Source organism: Octopus bimaculoides, chromosome 5 (assembly GCF_001194135.2).
Source record: "Octopus bimaculoides isolate UCB-OBI-ISO-001 chromosome 5, ASM119413v2, whole genome shotgun sequence".
In the NCBI taxonomy this organism is placed as follows: domain Eukaryota; kingdom Metazoa; phylum Mollusca; class Cephalopoda; order Octopoda; family Octopodidae; genus Octopus; species Octopus bimaculoides.
Window position 1 is genome coordinate 36219323 of NC_068985.1, and position 5758 is coordinate 36225080.

The 5758-nt window shown below is 39.7% G+C and overlaps 1 protein-coding gene across 8 annotated transcripts in view; it reads right to left on the reverse strand.

Annotated features, from left to right (window-relative positions):
- The window catches only part of LOC106876238 (uncharacterized), a 36292-nt gene that overhangs the window by 23711 nt on the left and 6823 nt on the right, over positions 1 to 5758 (reverse strand). For 2 of the 8 annotated variants that reach the window (XR_008264247.1, XR_001410213.2), the window contains one exon: positions 5385 to 5483. The exons of the other annotated variants lie outside the window; for them this stretch is intronic. The gene's annotated coding sequence lies outside the window, so the exon portion shown is untranslated. The remainder of the gene's footprint in view (positions 1 to 5384; positions 5484 to 5758) is intronic. 8 annotated transcript variants of the gene reach the window in all.

A 5758-nucleotide genomic window follows, 5' to 3' on the forward strand; every position in this document is an offset into this window, starting at 1 on the left:
CTGAGAGAGAGACCCTTTGTCGCCAGCAGAGGTAAGAGCTCTCTGAACTTTGCCCAGGCTATTCTAATTCTAGCAGCTACGCTTTCAGCGCATCCACCTCCACTGCTAATTTGGTCACCAAGATAGCGGAAGCTATCAACCACTTCTAGTTTTTCTCCCTGGAATGTGGCAGAAGTTGTTTTCTGCACATTTCCAGTATTTATAGCTCCAGAACATCTGCTGCAAACAAAAACTAACTTCCTAGTTAACCTTCCTTTGATATTGCTGCACCTCTTATGTGTCCATAGCTTGCACTGGGTGCATCTTATAGAGTTACTTCCCACTCTTTTTCTACAGATCGAGCAGGGCTATCTACCTGAAGGGGTTTGTGTTTTGTCTGCCTTCCTACTTATGAGGACTTTGTGCACGTATAAACAATAATTGCAGCATTGTGACCGACAAGGCCATCTACATCAAACAGTTCCTCAGAGATCTAACCCTCCTGAATGGCTACCCACCAATTTTAGCTAAACAGCGGTGCCTGAAGAACATCAAGGTCAATAAACCGCGGAAGAACCAGCATACTCCCAAGTCTGGCACATCATCATCATCATCGTTTAATGTCCGCTTTCCATGCTAGCATGGGTTGGACGATTGGACTCAGGACTGGTGAAACCAGATGGCTACACCAGGCTCCAATCTGATTTGGCAGAGTTTCTACAGCTGGATGCCCTTCCTAACGCCAACCACTCAGAGAGTGTAGTGGGTGCTTTTACGTGTCACCCGCATGTAGGCCAGTCAGGCGGTACTGGCAATGGCCACGCTCATGCTTCCTGAACCTACCACACTTTCATGACAGAACTACTGCAGTGATACTACACAGTCTGCAGGGAAGGACTCAATATACAGATAGTGCACACCGGCCCTTCCCAAGAACAACACCTCTCACTACTCTGAGGAGTGCACATTGTCAAACTGCCCCATCAATGACCCTGAATTGTGCCAGAGGACCAATGTCATATATGAGATCATCTGTGGCAAATGTGGCATATCCTACATCAGAAGCATGACAAGAAAACTGCATGTACATGTTAAGGAACACATGCAGGCAGACACTTCCGTGAAGAAACTTGTAGGGAAATGCCAGTCCCGGGAGTTCACAGTGCACATCAAGGCAACAAAGTGGTACAGGGGCAACCTTAGAATCTCTGAGGCTATCTTCATACACCAAAAGAAACCCAAGATCAATAATAGAAGGGAGTTACAGGAAGCTAGCTGGTTGCTATAGCAACACCCTTCTGCACATGTCCACTCCACACACACACATGCATATCGACAACATTCGTCAACTGCTTGAAAATGGGGTCATAACTCTGAAATATTGAATACAAGGTAAGTCTACATTAATTCACATATTTGTTTTCTTGTGATTTACCTTGCATTGTTTTGGACTTACCCACAATCTTTTATACAGTGTATATATATATATATATAAAATGTTATGTAGTTGTAAGATTCAAGGATTGAGATGTAGAAAGTTAGTAAGCTTCAAGCAATCCATAAAGGATATCTACAGTAAGATATCTCTCTTTATCCTATTATTCTTTTAACCTCCCTCAATACTACTCCACCCAATACGCCGCCTCCCTCAATACTACTCCACCCAGTCAAGCGGACTTTGTCTTGTTTTGCAAGTTATTTGGTGACCTCACTGGTACTGGTACTATGAAAAAAAAAAAAAAAGCACCCAGTACACTCTGTAAAGTGGTTGGTATTAAGAAGGGTATCCAGTTGTAGAAACCATACCAAAACAGGCAATAGAGCTTGTTACTGCTCTCTGGCTTGCCAGCTTTTGTGAAACCATCCAACTCATGCCAGTATGGAATATGGATATTAAATGATGATGATGGGTGTGTTTATGCATCTGTATGTTTTTGTGTTTGTCCCCCACCAATGCTTGATAACTGCTGTTGGTTTGTTTACATCCCTATAGCTTAGCAATTTGGCAAAAAGGGCCCGAAAGAATAAGTACCAGGCTTTAAAAAACAATAAGTATTGAGGTCAATTTGTTCAACTAAACACTTCAAGGTAGTGCCCCAGCATGACCACAGTCAAATGACTGAAACAAGTAAAAAATAAAAGATATATATATATATACACATACACACACATTATATATTCTTAAGGAATGCTTATTTGTTAATATCAGAAACTTCCAACATTAACTATCAACCAAACTGCCTCCCAACATATACATACACAAATATTTTGACTTAATACTCAGTCTGATTTAGTTTATAAGCCTCCCAAGCAGAAAATAATCCTTTCTACTATAGGCACAAATTTGTGGGAAGGAGGGTAGTCGATTACGTCAACCCCAGTGCTCAATCATTTGGAACTTATTTTATCAACTCCAAAAGGATGAGAGGCAAAACTGACCTCAGCAGAATTTGAACTAAGAATGTAAAGACAGATGGAATGCCACTAAGCATTTTGTCTGGCATGCTAACGATTCTGCCAGCTTGCCATCTTACAATCCAATCTAATAATATATTCCTTTACCTTTTGCACTGAACTCATACCATACAGTCACCTTGAACCTGGAAGGGTGCCTAAAATGCAAGAAATAACAAACAAATTCCCTACCAACTTGAAAAGTGAAGAACACATTGACTAATGTAATCCTAGATGTTTAAAAAAAAATGGGATGATCCCTTTTGGAATGCTTTTGATCATGTCTACTCAATCAGGACAGACCTAGGGCTAAACAACAATCGTCAATACAATACTTTAGATACAACTGACAATCAAACCAGTTACTTTTAAACTTACTTTTCTAAGCAATATAGTCTTAGAAGTTTGCTGTACATCCAGTTGTTGTTGGCACTCCGTCGCTTATAACGTCGAGGGTTCCAGTTGATCCGATCAATGGAACAGCCTGCTTGTGAAATTAACGTGCAAGTGGCTGAGCACTCCACAGACACGTGCACCCTTAACGTAATTCTCGGGGATATTCAGCATGACAGTGTGACAAGGCTGACCCTTTGAATTACAGGCACAACAGAAACAGGAAGTAAGAGTGAGAGAAAGTTGTGGTGAAAGAGTACAGCAGGGTTCACCACCATCCCCTGCCAGAGCCTCATGGAGCTTTAGGTGTTTTCGATCAATAAACACTCACAACACCTGGTCTGGCAATCGAAACCGCGATCCTATGACCGCGAGTCCGCTGCCCTAACCACTGGGCCATTGCGCCTCCACGTACATCCAGTAAATCACACTTAACACATCTTAGTTCAATCACTGTATTGAGATTCAGTATTCATATTTCCAATACCATATTCATACTTTCCGTATTGACAGCAAACCCAGAATTATCTACACTGCTTCCAACTACACGACAATCTAGACATTGCACAGATGCTCATTCAAAAGTCAGTACAAACAAAGACACCGAAAAGTCATCACTGTAACCCATCATGTAAATAGTATTTAACTCACATCTGTACATTTGATTTACATTTACTCTCTTACTCTTTTACACATTTCAGTCATTTGACTGTGGCCATGCTGGAGCACTACCTTTAGTTGAACAAATTGACCCTAGGACTTATTCTTTGTAAGCCTAGTACCTATTTTACTGGTCTCTTTTACTGAACTACTAAATTTCTGGGATATAAAAACACCAACATCGATTGTCAAACAATGGTAGGGGGACAAAAACAGGCACATAAATACATATATATATGTATATATACAACGGGCTTCTTTCAGTTTACGTCTACCAAATCCACTCACAAGACTTTGGTCAACCCAAAGCTATAGTAGAAGACACATGCTCAAAGTGCCACGCAGTGGGACTGAACCCAGAACTATGTCATTGAGAAGCAAGCTTCTTACCACATGGCCACAGTAATTTATGCAAATTACACATTGACTGCCTATCCAATAACAAATTGGTGCTTATTTTGTAAATATGGTTCATGGGTACTGACTTATGTAGCGAAAGCTTGGATCAAACCTAACATATTTTGGTTATCAAGTTGATGACATGAGTTAATCACATGCAAATCACATGTTCTAATTATCAACTAATCAGCTTGCAGCTATATCATGGACACTATCTGAAATGTCCCTAAGATTTGAGCACTTTTCTCTAGTTATAAAGCAGTTTGGCACCAAGAATCTTCACAGAGGCTTGACAGCAACCAGGAAACATACATCTCACCTCTTACCACAAGAAAACCAGATTAACAGTAGAGGTTTGAGAAAGGTCCAGAGAATAGATATCTCTCCTCTTGACAAGCGAACCAGAACAGTCACAAAGATATGCGAGAGTCACCAGAAATTACACCTCATCTCTCATCCAGCAACACCAAATTTTCCTTAACTGAATCTGGCTAGAATTGAAGAGGAACTTTTCTTCATACTTGCAGGCCAACTCTTTCCAGCATTTCAAGTCTACTTAGTCATTACTTTGTTTTATTCCAATCACTACCAGCAATTGTTAGAAGTTTATATTGAATTGTTCTCTTGTTCAATAAATCGTACCATTAAAATATGCAACTATGTTCATGCCTGTTTATTATGGTTTAACAGGCAGCTAAGCTCACACCAATAAGTACCAATGTATCATTCCAGTGTGACAATGGTGACCAACACAAACAAACTATCTTACCAAGACAGCACAACAACTATATCTGTATTATTTTATTCTTGACCATATTCACATTTAGGCTTATCTTGAATTAAAGATTAAGAGCTTTCCTGGTTCAGAGTTGGCCAGGAACACTGAAATTTGTAACAAAGAAGTGCACATTTACAGTGTAGCGAAGCTTTTCTCTCTCTCTGTTATATATACATGAATGCGGACGTAGCAGATAACAGCTAGCCTTCGACTGCATCTTTGGACCCTGTTGTATCCACTACTCTGATTGGTTGGTATTGGCGCAATTTGTCTCTTGTTCTATTTTGCGCCAGGGTGTAAACCAACCAATTGCAGCCTTCTGATAAGGTCACGTGAGACAGTCTTTTCTAAACCTCTGATGAGCCGAGTGCACCCTATAAAACTTCAGTGACACAGCAAGTCAATGTCTTTTGGCTCCAGCCTTGGTCTTGAGTTCGATTATTGCTTGATTGTGCCATAAGGTTAGTTATTATTGTGTTAAAATTACTGTTATTGTTACATTTGTATTTGTTGTTTTCCCGCAAGGGAAATACTGTTGTTACTACTGTTATCACTTTTTGTGAACTGTTACTCTCTCCCTTTGGGGGAAGGAATACTGTATGAACTTTTTTTTGAATTGTGCTTCCGTTTTTTGGAAATTGTAAAATTTGTTTTTCTCTCTGTGATACGGAATTGTTTATTGCAAAAAAAAAAAAATGTCTTCAATCGAAGAAAAATCTACCATGAATTTTGCAGTGGCCAAGAACAAATCAATTTAAAGGTCATGGAAATCCAAGCATTCTTTGGAATGATTACAGAGAAAGACGGAGAATCGAGTGAACTGCAAAATAAAATAAAAGAAAAAAACTATAGTTTATAAAACTTATAACATGGAGTCAAAGAGATTCGAACACTTGGAGGAAAGCTCCATAGAAAAATGCCTTGGCACAACGAGCCAAATTAAATACTTGAATAGAGGAATAAAATTCACCACAATAGAAGCAAGGTTCGAATCGACAGAGCAAGCAAAAGAATTGTCAACGAGAACCTTGCAAAGTTGCAACATTTTATTACTGCTGCTATATCTGGGACATAGAACATCCCGGATAAAAATTA